We start from the raw sequence: 18,764 nt of genomic DNA on the forward strand, positions 1-18,764 counted from the left end.
TACACACACAACCAAACACACACACATTCGTATCTTAAAAACTGTCAATAGTGACTTAGATTACTTATATGACAAACAGTGAGTTTGTTTTGCCAGTCACCTGTCAACATTCACATTGTGTAGGAACTTTCTTTCAAACTATTCACACTGGTCAAGTCCACTGTTGATGACCAAGGCACAGATTCTACCCATAGTAAAGAATGTGTGTCTTTTCAAACATCTTTTAAAAACATTAGCAAATGTCACTTTACTAACTCAAGAATTATTTGTAGACTTGTGTATTATTACTATTATTGATTATGGATAGTTATTGTTGTCACTGTGTGTAGGAGAGTAGGGTCTGCTATCCTATGGTCACCCCAATTTTTGCTTTTTGCTTCACTGGTTTTCGACTTACTGAGGCTGTGGGCCTGCTAATCAGACCCCCAGCCTGCTGTTCTCTCCCTAAATTCACATACATGTACTATAGGTACATAACCCAATTGGAAATGGACTCCTTGTCAGCCCCTGTACCATGCACTATAGTTGCTCAGGGCATAGGTGCCACCAAGGTCTACAAGGGGCTGAGGCATAGCTTTTGTCACAACTGGCTGGTTCTTAAATTGACACAACTGGCTGATCACTCAGCTGGGGCAAGTGCGTGTAACCACCCCTTGCTTAGATATAGTATACCTATATCTAAACCTATATCTGGACACATATAAACCTGTGAGCCACTCCTATGGAAGGCCTTATCAATCCTGGAGGAAGAGTGCGTGGTTTAATTTGAGATGGAGCTCTGGCATGAGCTGAGCCTGTCTGCAGCTGTCGGGAACAACTCCCTAAGCTGTTCCGGGATAATGCCATACCATATACTATTAAGTGCATTATAATCCTCGCGGTTATATAGCAACTTAGGTTTGGCTTTATCAAAACATGTCGTGTAAGGTGCCATACGATTTGGAATACTATCCCCTCGAAAGTCCTGTCGACGGGGATAGAATTCCACCCCTCTAGAGGGAGAAGACATGTTACTTTACTGAAACGCGGTTGATTTTTAAAAGAGCCTCAGATCCACAAAATGGCTGCTTCTGCCACAGACACAAGTCTGACCTCCTGCTGCTGACCGAAACTCAGCAGAGGAGGCCTGGACAAAGCCTTTCCTGTTGCAGGGAGGTGCTACACCACCCCAGACAGGAGATAGTAGATTGTAGCAGGGAGGTTTGAAAGAAACCAGACACTGCCTGGGTAGCACAAGGCTTCCCCTTGCATAATCCAGCCAAACCGGTTCTGGGGCACACCATCCCCAGTCCCAGCGTGGCCTGGAACAAAGGGAAAGGGGTGTATCCACCCCCTTCCTGGGTCCCACCCATAGGAGGGGACCTAGCAGGTAATCCAGCCCCCTAGATTGGTATAAGAATGGGAGCAGTGCCAACACACTCAGATTATCCTGATGAAACATTTGAAACGAAACTCTGGACCCTTCGACATCCTACTCGACGTAGAAGACTGAAGAATCTCCCTTGAGGTCAAGGAGTGACCACCCTGTGCAAACAGGCACCATCCAGCACCTCGACGTCTGCTTTGTTGCAGTTCCCGCCGGAACTTGAGCAAAAGAGATCGACGAGATCAAGCTTTCCTGCCTTCCTACAGCCCGATCCACAGTCCCTGCAGAGCTCAGACCCGTGGAGGCGACCGGAAGCGTGGGGCACGCCATCTTGAAAAGACCACGAGACGCTGATTTTGCAGCCCACGAGCCCTCTAAGCTGTACACCGGGGTTTGAGAAGCCCCAACCCTGAGCCACTTTTGCACCGAAGCTCACCCCTCTACACTCGACAAGTGCTGCGTGGGGCCCTTCTGCTTTCTTTGGCTCAACGCGTTTGCCCGGTCACTTGCCAGCTGGCTTGTGGCCCCTGTGCCGACGAAAACTGAAATACGACTTGTGATTCTGGTTGCTCCAGACTTGCACCCGCTCCTCTGAAAAGGAGCACCCACTCTGACCCTCCTGGTCGAGTGAGAAGCAATCTTCCAATCCCGCGTGGATTGCTCTTGCCAAGTGTTGTTTGCTTCGATCTTGAAGCCGACAGCGCCGACGGTGAGAGCCTGCGTGGGACAGCTCGTGACCCGCTCCTGGACATCGCAGATGCCCCAGAGCCCACGTGGCAGCGGAGAGAAGCTCCTCAACAACCACCTGGTTGCGCCCGACATTGCCTGGTTCCGTCCTGGTTCCACCCTGGTCACTGCTGAGTGACCCAGACTCTGTCCCCTCTGCTTTCAGGTACTTTACTACTCTGATCCACCCTTGGATCACACCGGACACTTCTCCTTCACATCGCCTACAGCATCTTCAGCTTCAAGCACCAAGAACCTGCGTGACGAAACCCGACGCCACTTCGACCCTATGCACCCGCTTCCTGTGGGTGAGGTAACTCAGCAACACTGGTGTTCCCACACTGGTACACACCTCTAGGGTCTGTGTCTAAAGTTTTGTCCTTCTAGGTTCAGCGGAAGTATCCTTAAACTCTATTTGTGTAACTTTTACGCACCATTGACTTTGCATTGGTGCATGCGTGTACTTTAAGCACTGCACCCGAATCCCGCGGGCTTTTCCCGACTTCAGCATTGCTTGTCCCGACTGCTCCCAGCGATTCCCTAGGCCCTAGGCCTAACCACTATTCGATTGATATCTCTTATACCACTTTCTTAATATATGGTTTGAGTGGCCACCCGCCCTCATCCATAATTGTGCAACTTTCATATGTTATACTGTGCTTTTGATATAACGCTTGTGCCCCTTTGCTCATAAAGAGTATTGGGGATTATTTTAGTAATAAACACATATATTTTTATAATATATACTTGTGTGGTGTCCTTTCATTTGATATTACAGGATTGTGATTGGTAAAACAGCTCGCTTAACACGACCTCTTGAGTTTAGCCTTTCAGGCTGCTTAGTCCATGCTACCCCTAAGATAGCTTGTCTATAAGGTTGACTTACAACCAGACACCATAAGGGATTGTTTGGACTGATGCAAGGTGGTTCCAGAATTGGAAACATCATATATCAGGGCAACTTCTCACACTGTGTAATTGATTAATACCATCAATCGCCGCAATGATAATAGTAAATATAATAACTGTAGTAACCACAGTAATAACAGCTCTCATACATTTCAGCAATCTGCTCTGTAAATGCATTTAGTTTACAATGAGAGAAGTCTGAGTGTGACCTGTTAAGGGTACAGAAGTGACACATAATGCAGTGTTAATAATTCTCGTGCTACCCAATTTCTTGCAGCGGCTCATCTCCTGCTGTTGTGCAGAATGGTCAGTGCTCAATATTAGCAGAACGCCAACTGAGGTGCGAGAAATGTGAACGGATTCTTTATTGGATAAAACTCAATAACTAAACCATTTTTTTAAAGGGTGTTATATAAAACTTTGAGTACACTGTATATTAAGTTGAGGAACACGTTTCTGCAGATAAAATCCCCTGGAGAAGTATCTCCATGCCATTCAAGCTTTTGACAAATCCAACACAACATGTCCCATAACAACTCAACAAAACAACATCTGAATGTTCCATCTAAACTGGATAAGTTTATTGTATTAAAACTGTTGAAAAACAAGCAGTTTACTAGCCAAAGGGCCATCAACATGCAGTGCCTATATCACAATATGGTAATGGCTGGGGGAGTCAAAGGTGAACTTACATATTACAAACATCTCTTCCTTACTACTCACACTGCAGGTATAAGGTTCACTTTGATACGGCTTCCTAACTTGTAGGGTGCTGATTCTAACCTGTATCTACCCTAATGTTTCTTTTGCAACATTCAATGCAGTTTCCAGTATTTCCTCAGGAATAGATCCTGAACTCCTGACCTTATGTGAAGAAATTTCGTTGGTCGCCTCCAAAGACCATTAGAAAATAATTGTTCTCACCTTCCAAACCTTCATAAACCACAGCCTCCAGATCTCCATAAATGACAAAGATAAACCCTTAAGAATGGGCATAAAACCAGGATTAAACATGCTACTCAACTTAAAGAACATCATAGAATAATGTCATCACAACGCCAACTTATTTATAATGGTAGGAAGTACAATGATACCAGACATCAATAGTTCCCCGGTTGAATATATCACTTTTGATTTTGAGGCATTTCAATTGTGTTTTTCTTTTAGGGTGTTAGCCAGGGATGAAAGTGATAATTTCCAGGTTGCCCATTTGATCCTCCTTGCAAAAGAAGATGCATCTGAAATTTTGTAGGATGTTTCTAATGAGTCAGTGCATAGAAAATTGCAATTAGATGTGATGGGGAATTAGTGGGTAACTGGAAGGGACAGTGGGCAAAGTAGAAGCTTACAGTAGCTGCCAAAAGGAATATCATTTACAAGATTATTTGAGGGAAAATAACTGTCCATTATTACAGTCAATCAATTTCAGCAATGCATGTGAGTAAAAACAAGAAAAAAGGAATATTTGTTTTTTTAAAAACAAATTTTATCAGTTACTTCACATCTCCTTAGTACCACATCAAGGATGAAATAGTGCTCACATGTTGGTAAAGCAATTATCGATAATGACGCTAATACATGTGCATCATCATGTCGCGCATCTCTGCTTCTTAAAGGGCTCCTGTGTACATTCATCTTTATAACAGCCGCACGAAAAAGTGGTCTAAATCTCTATCTTGGGCATCAATTACATAGGTACCTATGTTTACCTTCACTCTTATCTATCTCAAAAGACAATGCATTAACAATATGCCCCCTTCCTTCCCTCCCCCCTCCAACACTACCCACCCCCCTCCCGCCGTCAGACATGTCACTCTATCATAGCTCTCAGTTTTGAGTAGTGTTTAACCTCGTAGGGCATCTGGCATCATAGTGCTATAAAGAAGACCTCTGCACGGGGGGGCTAGCACATAGTGCGTGCCTACCATCACCTAGGTCATCTATTCCGAAAGGGCAATGCTTCTCACCTTATGTATCAGTCCTCTCACTCAGGGGGTTGGTCGGTATCGTCAGTTGGGTTCTTGAGCAAGCCCACCAGTGCCACCCATGCTCTAGCCGTGTCCAGCATTTTTTCACTATTGGTTCTCTGGGCCAATTGCAATCTAAAAATCCCCTCACAGTCAGCCCATTTTATGAATTCACGCATCCACCGTGAAGTGTTAGGTGCAGTGGTCGCCTTCCAATGGGCGGTAATTTCTCTTTTCGCTAGGACTAGCCCTAAGTCTATACATTTGCTGGTAACTTTATTACGGGAAGTATGAGGGAACCAGTGTAGTAGGCAAAACCCCGGAGTCAGGTTGCTATCTCTATCCGTTACCTCACCCAGTTTAGCCGTTCAGTCCCTCCAGAACCCTTCCAGTAAGGGACATTCCCAGAGCATGTGTAAAAATGTAGCGTTTTCTAGCTTACAATGTGGGCAGGCTGATCGGGACCCGAAGAGGTCGTTAATTTTGTGTGGGGTGAGGTACGCTCTGTGAAAGACGTCAAACTGAATTAGCTGAAATATCGCGTTCCTAGAACATTTCCACGCCCGCTCCATCAGCGCTTCCCATGGCTTCTCCTTCAAAGGGACCCCAATATCCTTTTCCCATTTAACACACAGGCTCTCTAATGGGCCCCTAATCTCCTGGGTAATGCGCCTAAACAGGCATGTAACCGTTTTGATCGTCCCAGCCGCTGATACCACATACTGACATGGGAGAGAGGTTGGTGGTTCTGTCATCCCCTTCTTCCAGGGTTTACGAATGGCTGCCGTCAATGCGGCGTGCAAAAGGAAGTCATGTCGGGGAAGTTCATACCGTTCCAAAAGGTCCTGGAAGGGGATTGAGGGTGCTGTCCTCTTATAGGTCTCCCATAGTGGAGATCCCCACCTCTTCCCAATCTCGCAGTCTCTGCCAGTCTCCCCCATGTGGCAATGCCTCACAAAGCCACAACAGGATCTCAGGTGCATATGGAGGTCCCGACTTAGCTCTTCTGCTGGCCTGATTCTAGCATTGTCGCATCACCCACAACTCCCTCGGGGTCTCTCATTCGCTTAAGGGGAGTCGGAGGAGTACACAGGAGAGCTGCTGCAGGGCTGGGTTTATGGCCACTTGGGCTTCTACTGTGGGTAACCTCCTCATTATCCACTTTGTGAACCATTGGAATTGGGCTGCATGGTAATATGCCTCAAAATCAGGGTCTGCGAATCCCCCCTCTCTCCTAGGTGTGAGCATAGTGGTGAGTGTTACTCTGCGCCTCCCAGAGCCCGATAGAAACCCCGTAATCATTGTATTGAGTTGGGTGAAGTATTTTCAAGGTATCCATAGTGGTAATGAGACAAAGTAGTTAAGCAGTCGAGGCAAGGTTACCATCTTTAGCAGTGCCGCTCTCCCTGCTACTGAAAGTGGAAGGGACACCCAGAATTCAAAGTTGCTCTTGGTGGTGCGTATTGCTCTTCCAGCATTTCCCTCTAGCAGATCGGAGGGTGCATGATAAATTTGCACTCCTAAGTAAGTCATGCAGCTGCTTTCCCACCTCACACCGAGCGCATCTGGCGGTTCACCCCTACCACTCTGAACAGGAAAAAGGCACGTCTTGTTCCAGTTGACCCTAAGCCCCGCCACGCACCCCAATCTGGCTAGCAGTTCTCGGGCCCTGTAACCCTGTAACTCCTCTGCAGCGTCGGCAAGGAACAATAGGAGATCATCAGCATATAGAGCGATGTAGTGAGACCAATCCTGCCTAGGCCCCTGTAGTATCGCCCCGATCTTGCGTGTACCGCCATTGGTTCCACTGCCAGTGCAAACAGGAGGGGAGATAGCGGACATCCCTGCCTCGTATCTCTGCCCACCATGCAGGCCTATGCAGGCCTCCGAGATTACTCCCCCCGTGTGCACCCTGGCAGTCGAGTGGTTGTATAATATTGTCGTCCAGGTCACAAATACCTCGCCCAGTCCGAAGGCACATAGGACCATAAATAGGTAGGACCACTCGAGACTATTGAATGCCTTCTCGTTGTCGATCGATAGGATACATGCCTCCTCCCCCCCGCACATTGGGTTGTTCAGTAGTTGACATAATCGACGGATATTCATGGCCGTATTATGGGAAGGGATAAACCCCGCCTGGTCCACATGCACCAATGTTGTCATGTGTGTCATCAAGCGGCTGGCTAAAATACCACTCAATATCTTGTAGTCGAGGTTAAGCATAGCAAGGGGACGGTCACGGTAGGCGGTACGATCCCATGCCGGTTTATCCGGTTTAAGGAGTGGTATGATTATTGCTTCCCTAGTTGAGCGGGGTAAACTGCCATCTTGCTTTGGTCTGTTATAGAGGGCAGCAGACGGGGAGCTAGGATTTCCATATATGTATCATAGAACTCTATTGGGAGCCCATCCGTACCAGGGGTTTTGTTTCTGGCCATGTGTTTTATGGCCCCTCTAATCTCTCCCAGCTCTATATCCCGACCCAAGGTTTCTGCATCTACTGCTTCTATTTGTGGAAGCTCTACATCTAAGAAACCCTCCTCCTCTAATACTCGTGAATCTAGTCGACTTTGGTATAATTCAGTATAATAGTCCAGAAACTGTGTATTAATAGCTTGCTGCCCGTAGTAAGTTGTTCCACCTAAGATTGGTGTCCCTCTGCGGGCCGGATTGGCCAGCCAAGTCAGCAACACCCCAGATTTATCCCTTTCAGCATGCGCCCGAGCCGCATATGCCCTGTGGTCGAAGCATCTCAATCGTTCTACCTGAGTCGCCAGTTCCTCTCTGGCTGTCAGTAGATCCACCTGCCTGTCCCCTCTTTCAGGCCTGTCTTTTTCAGCATCCCTGAGCCGGTGTTCCGCTCTCTGTATATCATTTAGCAGGGTCCTACGTAACCCAACCGCTTCCCCAAAACAGCAGCCCCTTATCACTAATTTGAAAGCATCCCATTCACTGTGTTTAGGCTGCCGGTCGTATTAGTGTTATTCTGGAAGTATTCCTCTATAGCCGTGCCTATTGTGGTTCTAAAGACCTGGTCCTCCAATGTTTTCGGGCGGAGCCCCCAGCTAGGAATCGGGGGTCTAACTCGCACCCAATTCAGGGACACTAAAAGAGGATTATGATCAGATATTGTCCTGGCTAAGTACTCACTCAGTGTAATCCCTACATGTACATCTGGGGAACAAAGGATAGAGTCCAATCTAACATGTAGCTCAGGTATAGCCGAGAAATAAGAGTAGTCCCGTTCTCCTGGGTGATGAACCCTCCAAGTATCTGTCACCCCCCAGTGTTGTTGCCAGTCTCGTCGTGCTTCTGCTATTCTATGTGTGGGGGCGTCGTGGAGTGGTGGATGGGAACGGTCCAGTGTAACTTCAGTAATGCAATTGAAATCTCCTCCCCAAAAGCACAGAACTGGTCAGTACCGGCACCAGTGTCTGAGAGAGCTGTGTAAAGAAGGCAGGTTGGCCAACATTAGGAGCGTATATACTTCCTATGGTGATATCTCGGCCATCAAGGTGCCCAATACCACCAAAAATCTGCCCTCCGAGTTTGGTGTCTGCCGAACACACTGAAAACCCCTGCCCACACCCATATTAGGGTACCCCTTGCAAAGGCCGCATACATAGTGTGGAATACTTGCCCCCTCCAACGGCGCTGTAGCTCTGCCCCTGCTGTCTTTGTGAGGTGGGTTTCTTGTAGCAGTGCAATTTGCATCCCTCTTCTTGTCAGATAAGCATGTATTTTGTGATGTCGGGTTATAGTGTGCATCCCCCTTACATTCCAGGTCATTATTTTGATGCCTACGGAGGTACCTATAATACAGTCTCTAGATTCTGACAGCAAAATTCTCCTGTAGTGACATGTCTGACCCCAACCCATTTACCCCAACTGTAAAATCTACCCAACTCCCGCTCCCCAGGACAGGTGCACAAGAACAGATTCCCATCCAAACAAGAACGCATAAAAGGTGGTGGTGTGTGCTCCGTCGCCTTTGGCCTCAGAACCCCCTCCCGACCCCCTTCCCCCTGTATCTAGCATTCTCAGTAGGCCCCCTTGATAAACACATCCTCACATAGCACACTGGTTGGTTCTCAAGGGCCAGGTGCTAAACTTGTTCATCCTACCATCCTCTCCCCATACAACCTGCGACCCGGTCATCCAAACATGCCATCCTCCGTCTGTGGAGTAACGTCCGGGAGTTCAGTGTCTGAGAGCCCGTGGGCACTGCTCGATCTTGAACTCTCAGTTCTGTCTCTCTCGTGGTCCGTGTGATTACTAGGTGGGCTGACTGCTCCATGACTAATTGCTGCTACTGCTTGGACCGCTGTGTCTCGTTCCTGTCGTCGACCAGCCGGTGATGGGGTCCTCTGTGGCGGCGGAGTAGGGGACAATTGCCTATAGGGCGAGCTCGGACATGGAGAGTGTGCCTCATCGCCGCCTCTAGTGTCCAGCCAGTCCCAAGCATCCTGCGGGGTGAGAAAGTAGTGCGTTTTGGTTGCGGCAGTTACCCTAAGGTGGGCCGGGAAAAGCAACATGGCGTATGGGAGATGAAGCTGGCGCAATTTCTGCTTGACAGCCAAAAAGGAAGATCTCTGTCACTGGACTTCCCTAGTGTAATCCGGCAATATCATCACCCTGCTGTTCCCGATCTGTAGGTTCTGTTTCTCACAGGCCCTTTGTAGGATGAAGTCTCGGTCCCGATAATGTAGTAATCTCACCACCATTGGGCAGGGTGGGGCTCCAGGTTTAGGTGGCCTAGTCGGGACTCCGTGGGCACGTTCCAGTGCGTAGAAGGGGGACAGACCCTCCGGGGCCACCTCCGTCTTCAGCCAAGTTTCCAGGTACTGGACTGCATCAGCCCCCTCTTTCCGTTCCGGTACTCCTATAATGCGGAGGTTATTCCTTCTTGAGCGCCCCTCGCTGTCCTCCGCTCCTATTTCTAGTACTCTGTCTCTGTTGACCACCTCTTTCAGATTCTACTGGAGGGTGGCGAACGTGTCTGGTATGTCTTTCATGGTAGCTTCACTAGTCACCACTCTTTCCTTAAGTTTGCGGTGGTCGTCCTTCAAAAGGTTGAGATCTGTTCCAATGGCATCCATCTTCGCCTCCAGTGCCTCCCACAAAGAGGTAATGGCCTGCATAATGTCAACCAGGGTGGGGTCTCCAGGTGATCTTCCCCCACTTCCCCCAGCTGCGCCCTCATCGTTGTCGGTGTGCTGCTCCGGTTCGACCACCCTTACGACCTCATACCCCTTTTTCCTGGACACCCTTTCCATCATGTGAACCGTCGTCAGATGTAATGGGTTGCTTAAGTAAGGTACTTGCGTCCCAACCTCTCAGGCAAATAGAGTGTGGCCTCAATTTAGTGGGCGCAATGTCATTAGTCCTCCGGTTCTCGTGTGCCTCCGCAGGTGGTGCGTGGGCCAATCGGTTCCAGTCTGGGGGGGCTCCGGGCAGGTGTCGCTCAGGTCACAGGAGCATATGGGTGGGTCAGACGGGATCACAGGTCCAACCTCAATCAGAGCCTCAGTAAAGAAACAGGGACGGGACACTATTTTTGTGGAGCCCCTTGACAATAGGATCCAGTTCCAGGGCCCCTCACCTAGTTAGTAGTTGCTTGCTGTGGTCAGTTCAATTAGCACAATGTGCACGTGCTCTTGGGGGACTATCCAAACTCCTCACCATACAGGTCCACCCTCCAGCGCTCCCAAGCACAGTACCTCGGTGCCGTCAGCAGCTCTCCATCTCAGCCGGGGCAAAACTGCTCCCTGCAGTTTCAATCGTCAGGCCTGTCTGTGCCGCTGGGTGCAGTCCAGTTACCCCTGCCTAGTGCCCGCGCACGCCACCCGGCAACAGCTCTGTACCTGGGGGCCGTCGAGCACAGAGGGACCGTGCAGGGCACCTCTGAGTGTCTGTGTGGTGTCTACCGGTGCTGCAGTCTGTCGTCCCCTTCACCCGGTCTCACCACAATCTCTATGAAGGTCCTGCAGAGCCAGGTCAGGCTCCCAGTCTCATGCGGGTTCCGCTCCCCGGCAGGTCGCAGGTCCTCAGTGCGCCCGTCCTCTGACACTTCCTGCTAGTGACCTCCCACTCACTCCAAATCCCGGGTGGCAGCTCTGCCTCCCGGCTTGTCACTACCAGAGCGCCGGCCCCAGTCAGAGCGTGCCCCCTGTTGCGGGAACAGTTCGAGAGGAGGCAGCGTCCCTACAGCCCGGTCAGAGCCGCCCGTTCCGCCATCTTGAGTCCAGGCACCAGGATCCGACCGGCGAGAAGGCGTGCATCCACCCTCATCTTCTCCCCCGCCTCACCAGTTGCAAGTCTTGTCAGGTGAGCCACAGTGTGCCCTCAGACACAGATTCCTTGTCCAGGAGGCATTCCGGGGGCACCTGAGTTCTTTAACGGCTAACATCTCCATCGCCAGACCCAGCCGCCATTTTGTCTCCTGTCGCGGCGGGCAAATTCAGGCAGGCAAATCGCCGTATTCTCTCTGCCACAGCGTTGCTATGCCCTGCAATTGCTCCCAAATGGGCACTCGGTATTCCGCGTTGGATTGCAGTACCGGGGGCCTCACTAATGTGTCAGGATAATTTGTGGTGAAGGGTGGTCACGGAGGAGCTCCGAGGTCCACTGCTGCTTACATCGGCGCCAAGCTACGCCCCCCAAGAAATATTTGGTTTGACAAGGAACACCAATGTTAGGAGGAGAAAGAAGCAGAGCATAACCTGATCCTCATGTGATAGGTGAGATTCCAGTGTGGATTCATCCGATCTATTCCTATGGTATTGATTGTGGAGGTTCAAGATTTTCCCCTTCTTTGATCTTTTTACTCTGAAGACTACACTTCGATAGATGGGCTATAGTTCAGTTGGAAACTAAAGGGCAAGTGGCTAGTAAAATTAGTATTGAGAACAACTACCAAAAACAAGGATTTCTACTTGTACACCTGCTATTTGCCTTATTTTGGCAAATATTCCCGAGACTCTAACACAAGCTGAAGGATGCATAATATAAATCCTCAGGCAACTATATTTTTTTACCATACAATCATGATAATTCAAAACACACAGAGCACAGAATTATGGAAAATCAATTAAATATATTTTTAATTGTGTCCACAATACAAAAATACATATCTATATGCAAAACTTTAAAACTATGCCATACTCTCAATCATACCGCTCATGACGCATACTCATCCATAAATCAAACATGATTTAAATGTACAAAAGAACAATGACACAGTTGTATGTCAAATATTGTTTCTACAAATATGTTTTCGATAATACACAATTCCTTATAAACAATTAAACACAATTTGTAACAATCCGAAAGTATTTTGTTAATAATATTACAAAATTAATCTACAGTCACAATATTTCATAAATTCAATAATTCAATAATTTATGACTATCCATTAGCTCGAGTGTACTCAACTCTCCAATACTCTCTACGCGTGTTTCAGCACTAGGTCTTCTTCAGGAGAGTCATATTTCTTTAGGACAGAACATTTCTATAAATATAAAATGTCAGATGGTATGAGAGCTCTGTAATAAATGCAATGCGTGTAATCCATCACCATAAGCCTAGATTTTACCCGATAAAAGAATGAAAACAGTTAAAAGGCAGGACCAGATAAGCATCTCACCTCACTTAACATGCTTCATTCAGGTGTATCAGATAGAAATATGACTCTCCTGAAGAGGGCGTAGTGCTGAAACGCGTGTAGAGAGTATTGAAGTGTCGAGTGCACTTGAGCTAATGGTTATTCAAATGTCATTGGATTATTGAGTTTATTAAATATTTTGCCTATAGATTAGTTTTGGAATATTATTCACAAAATACTTTCGGATTAGTACAAATTATGTTCTATTGTTTATAAGGAATCGTGTATTATTGAAAACACATTTTTAGGAACAATATTTGAAATACTACTGTATAATTCAATCTTTCACCTCTAAGCTTTGGCATCTCTAGTCCTCTGTATGGATCAACTAGAAGCTCATAAATGTTAGAATGTTTTTGCAATGATCATGCATGAATCAGTGCTGCGTGGACTAGAGTTAACCCTGGATGGGTACCTCCGCTCTGCTCGCAGAGTTTACGTAGTTTCCTGCACTCCACGTTACGCAGAGCTCGCGGAGTTCCGAAAGACTCCGCTTCATGCGGTGGAGCAGAGTTTTTTTCCTTGTTCGCGTTCACCAACGTCAAGTTGGCGAGCGAGGAAAATCCACCTCCCGGCAAGATTTTTCCACGTTCGCGATTGTCAACATCAAGTTGGCGAGCGTGGAAAATAAACCTAATTGCGAAATTTCTCAGCGCGGGGGGGGGGCAGGTTTCTCATTGCGAGTGGTCACGTATGCTCGTGACCGCTCATGTTTAGAAACTGCCCGTTCGCATTGAGAAAGCTGCTGCTCGAGTAAAAATCTACTTGAGCAGTAGAAAAGGTAAGCTAGCACTGTGCATGGTGCTGTTGGCAATGACTGGCACAGTGCGGATAAGCATCCAGCACTGTGCAATCACCTCAAACAGCATTTTTCAATTGCGCTCCGCCGCTCGCGTAGCGCAGCAGAGTTTTTTTTCCACTTTGCAGGGTTTCGCCTAGCGCAACTTCTTGAACTCCACCCAGGGTTAACTAGAGTTGCACCTTTCCTAGTTGACCTACCCGGGGAACAGACTTACTTTCTACTCACAAAGGTAAGGTGGAAGTTGTAATATGAGCAGCTAACATTCATTTTGGATGAAGGAACGAACAGCTGCATTAGACATTTGGTTGCTGGAGCAAGGCTCAAAAGTGTATCTCAGCTGTAAATAATGTACATCTTATGATTAGAATGCTCACAAGCATGTCTGAGGTCGGACGCTTCTGTAATGCTGACGGGTGCAGACGGGCTAGCCTATGGTGTGCCGTTGGAATGACAGCAGCACACCCACTGCATGCGTCTGCTGCATGTCTACTTTTAAGCATGAGCCCCAGCAACCACTAGAGCATGCACTGACCAAATAATGGTGTCTCAAGGTGTCCCACCCTGAAAAAGCTCCTTTTTCCCCTCCCCTGTCAACAAAGCTCCCACCCATACCAAGTGCCCCCAAATTATTAGCGATAGAGTAAATGTACCTACGAGGGATTTGGTTTATGATCTATTTAAGTTATTTATATAATTGAATTTCAGGCCAAATGAATAATTGCCTATTCTCATTAGTAGATTTCAATAACTAGTGTCACAACTTGATTATTTCATACATTGAGTCAAAGTCACAATGACCAACATTAATTGTCATGCAGGACAAAAGGCCGACATAGAAATGAGAGCAGAAACGGTGTATATAGAAAAAATATTCACTTTATGTATTTTCAAATCAAAAAGGGTACTAAAGAATATATAAACAATGTAACAAAAAGGTAGCAATATAGAATCAAACGCCTTCACTGTAACAATTGTAGACACTTTTCTTGTCAGTGAAAATGAATACAAAATAATCGAAGAAAAAGCGTAGGTCGACGGAGGGTCTCAAGGCGCTTGGGGGAGGGGGGTCCGCTACTGCTCGAACAGCCAGGTCTTGAGTTGCTTCCTGAAGGCGAGGTGGTTTTGGGTCAGGCGGAGGTGGATGGGGAGGGAGTTCCACGTCTTGGCAGCCAGGTAGTAGAAGGATCTTCCTCCCATTGTGGCTCTTCGGATGCGGGGGACGGCGGCGAGGGCGTGGCTGGTTGATTGTAGCTGGCGGGTGGGAGTGAAGAAGGTCAGGCGGCCATTGAGGTATCTGGGGCCTTGGTTGTGGAGAGCTTTGTGTGCGTGGGTGAGGAGTCGGAACGTGATTATCTTGCTGGCGGGGAGCCAGTGCAGGTCTCTCAAGTGTCTGGAGATGTGGCTGTGACGGGGGATGTCCAGGATGAGTCGTGCTGAGGCATTCTGGATCCGCTGGAGTCTCTTCTGTAGTTTGGCTGTTGTTTCGGCATAAAGGGTATTCCCGTAGTCCAGACGGCTGGTGACGAGGGCCTGGGTGACCGTCTTCCTGGTTTCGGTGGGGATCCACTAGAAGATCTTCCGTAGCATGCGTAGGATGTTGAAGCATGACGAGGAGACGGCGTTGACTTGTCTGGTCATCGAGAGGGAGGAGTCCAGGATGAAGCCCAGGTTGCGTGCATGGTCCGTTGGTTTGGGTGCGCTGCCCAGGGCAGGGGGCCACCAGGAGTTGTCCCAGGCGGAGGGTGATGATCCCAGGATGAGGACTTACATCTTATCTGAGTTCAGCTTCAGGCGGCTGTTCATCATCCACTCGGCTACGTCTTTCATCCCTTCGTGCAGGTTGGTTCTGGCGGTAGCGGGGTCGTTGGTGAGGGAGAGGATCAGCTGGGTGTCGTCAGCGTAGGAGATGATGTTGAGGTTGTGTTGGCGTGCGATGGCCGCAAGGGCACTCATGTAGATGTTGAACAGTGTGGGGCTGAGCGATGATCCTTGTGGTACGCCGCAGATGACTTTGGTGGCCTCTGATCTGAACGGGGGGAGGCGGACTCTCTGTGTTCTTCCGGCGAGGAAGGAGATGATCCACTCCAGTGCCTTCTGCTGGATTCCGATGTTGTTGAGGCACTGCACTAGGGTGCGGTGGCAGACCGTGTCGAACGCTGCGGAGAGGTCCAGGAGGATGAGGGCCGCTGTTTCCCCGTATTATTAATTGTATTATTATTATTGCTGCAGTTCTTCTGAAGTGCAGACATTTTGGTTTAACAGAACCACCCTCCCTCTTACAAACCCTGAAAATACTCACCTCCACACTCACTCCTTACGCCACCTGCCTTAGAGCAATTAAATATTCAGAACTCAAAAAATGATGTACTCGAGACCTACCGATGACGTCAGGAGATGTCTAGACATACATGTTCCTGCATCAGTAAATACTGTCAAGAAAAAGAGCATCACATGCTGGCAGTTGTGGTAAAACTATGGGGTGAAAGTGGTAGAATGATGTAGGTAATTGCAGCAGCAAGAACATGTACTGTTCAGTCTATTATGAGAACTAATGCTCATTCTGCTAATGGTTCTTTTCTCCTTGGTAAACTCCGGCAGAAATTTTGGAAATAATGCAGTCGAACCAGGGAATCCAGGTGTGCTATGAACATCATCCCATTTATAATTGCTATCCCTGCACACACTGGAATGTTTGCTTGATTGCAATTTAACTGGCCACTTGTAATCAGACCCCTAGTGTATTCCCTTTCTTGGCAGTATTACATGGAGTTAAGCCACAATAAGGCTGTGAGTTGAGACATGTTGTGGTTTGATTCACCTAGTTCTCCTGGTTTTTGTATGCTCCATTCGTAACAAAAGGCTTGAAAGAATTGAATCTGGATCCCCTTTCTCCACCACGGCACAAAGGGCTGCGACACCTGTAAGGGAGTAACGCAAAGTTAAACATCATGAATGGTATGGACGTGGTGCCAGGTTGGACCTGGAGATGTGGGTTATGATTGTAGTCCCGGTGAGACACCTGACGATTGTTTTTTTACATTTTATGCTGTCATGTTTTGATCCAACTATGGCAAGTGCTAGAGTCATCAAGTCGGACTTGGACAGAAAAAAGCTTGTTAATGAGTTAATACATGAAATGCAGATTTTGTTCCAGCTATATGTACGGAAAGTTGTAGTTTGGTAAGTCAAGTCAAGTCAAGTCAAAACATTTATATAGCGCACTTAGGGAGGGGAGGTGGATTATTTGTCAAATATCCACGTTTTAAGCTGCTTTCTGAACGCTAGGTGATTCTGGGTGAGGCGAAGGTAAGCGGGGAGTGAGTTCCATGTTTTGGCAGCTAGGTATGAGAAGGATCTGCCTCCCATGGTGGTCTTGTTGATGCGAGGTACATTGGCGAGGGCTTGGCTGGAAGAGCGAAGTTGGCGGGAGGGGGTGTAGAAGGACAGTCGAGAGTTGAGGCAATCTGGTCCGATGTCGTAGAGTGATTTGTGTGCGTGGGTAAGCAGTCGGAAAGTGATCCTCTTATTGACGGGTAGCTAGTGGAGGTCTTTAAGGTGACCAGAGATGTGTTCGTTGCGTGGGATGTCTAATATGAGCCTGGCTGAGGCGTTTTGGATTCGTTGTAGTTTCTTCTGGAGTTTAGCGGTGGTACCTGCGTAGAGGGTGTTTCCGTAGTCCAGTCGGCTCGTGACTAGAGCGTGGGTGACTGTTTTCCTTGTTTCGGAGGGGATCCAGCGAAATGTTTTTCTGAGCATGCGAAGAATGTTAAAGCAGGAAGAGGATACGGCGCTGACTTGTCTGTTCATTGAGAGTGAGGAGTCCAGGATGACGCCAAGGTTCCGTGCGTGGTCTGTCGGGATGGGTGCATTTCCGAGGGCTTCCGGCCACCAGGAGTCGTCCCATGCAGAGGGGGATTTACCTAAGATGAGGACTTCTGTTTTGTCTGAGTTCAGTTTCAGACGGCTTTGTTTCATCCATTCGGCGACTTTTTTCATTCCTTCGTGTAGGTTAGTTTTAGCGGTGCTGGGGTCCTTGGAGAGAGATAGGATCAGTTGAGTGTCATCCGCGTAGGAGATGATGTTGAGGTTGTGTTGGCGGGCGATGGCCGCGAGGGGGCTCATGTATACGTTGAAGAGGGTGGGACTGAGTGAGGATCCTTGTGGTACGCCGCAGATGATTTCAGAGGCCTCGGACTTGAATGGTGGGAGGCGGACTCTCTGGGTTCTTCCGGTGAGGAACGAGGTGATCCATTCCAGTGCCTTTCCTTGGATTCCGATGTTTCTGAGGCGTTGTAAAAGGGTGCTGTGGCAGACTGTGTCGAAGGCTGCAGAGAGGTCGAGGAGGATGAGGGCGACTGTGTCTCCATTGTCCAGTAGAGTTCGAATGTCGTCTGTTGCTGCGATGAGGGCGGTCTCAGTGCTGTGTTTGGCTCGGAAGCCAGATTGTGAGGGGTCGAGTGATTTGTTGGCTTCGAGGAAGGCGGCGAGCTGGGTGTTGACAGCTTTCTCGATGACTTTGGCCGGGAATGGAAGAAGCGAGATGGGGCGGTAGTTTTTGAGTTCGGTGGGGTCTGCTGTTGGTTTTTTCAGAAGGGCGGTGAGTTCAGCGTGTTTCCAATCTTCTGGGAAGGTAGCGGAGTTGAAGGAGCAGTTGATGACGTCTCGGAGGTGTGGAGCTATGACAGAGTCTGCTTTGTTGAAGATGTGGTGGGGGCATGGGTCTGTGGGGGATCCAGAGTGGATGGAATTCATCAGACGGATGACGTCCTCAGTGGAGATTGGGTTCCAGGCGTTAAGGGTGTTAACGGGGGGAAGATGGCCATTTGATGGTAGGGTGGGTTGGTCTCCGGGTTGGTTGTCAAAGCTGTTGTGGATGTCAGCAATCTTGTTGTGGAAAAAAGAGGCTAGGGAATCGCAGAGGGTTTGAGAGGGGGTGATGTCGTTGGAGTTGGCCGAGGGGTTGGAAAATTCCTTGACGATGTTGAAAAGTTCCTTGCTGTTGTGGGCGTTGTTGTCAAGTCGATCTTTGAATGCTGTTTTCTTGGCTTTTCGGATCAGTTGGTGGTGAGTGCGGATGGCGCTTTTGAAGGCGTCCTTGTTGCTGGTGGAAGGGTCTTTTTTCCAGGTCTTTTCAAGGGAGCGGCACAGTTTCTTGGATTTCTTGAGGTCGTCGTTGAACCATGAGGCCTTCTTGATGCCAAGTTTGTGTTGACGTTTTTTCAGTGGTGCTAAGGTGTCGGCGGTGTTGGATAAACAAAGGGTGAGGTTGGAGGCTGCTTCGTTGGCGTTAGAAGAGAGGGCTGGGGAGGTTTGAAGGAGTGATGTGGA

Source organism: Lissotriton vulgaris, chromosome 9, assembly GCF_964263255.1.
Source record: "Lissotriton vulgaris chromosome 9, aLisVul1.2, whole genome shotgun sequence".
In the NCBI taxonomy this organism is placed as follows: Eukaryota; Metazoa; Chordata; class Amphibia; order Caudata; family Salamandridae; genus Lissotriton; species Lissotriton vulgaris.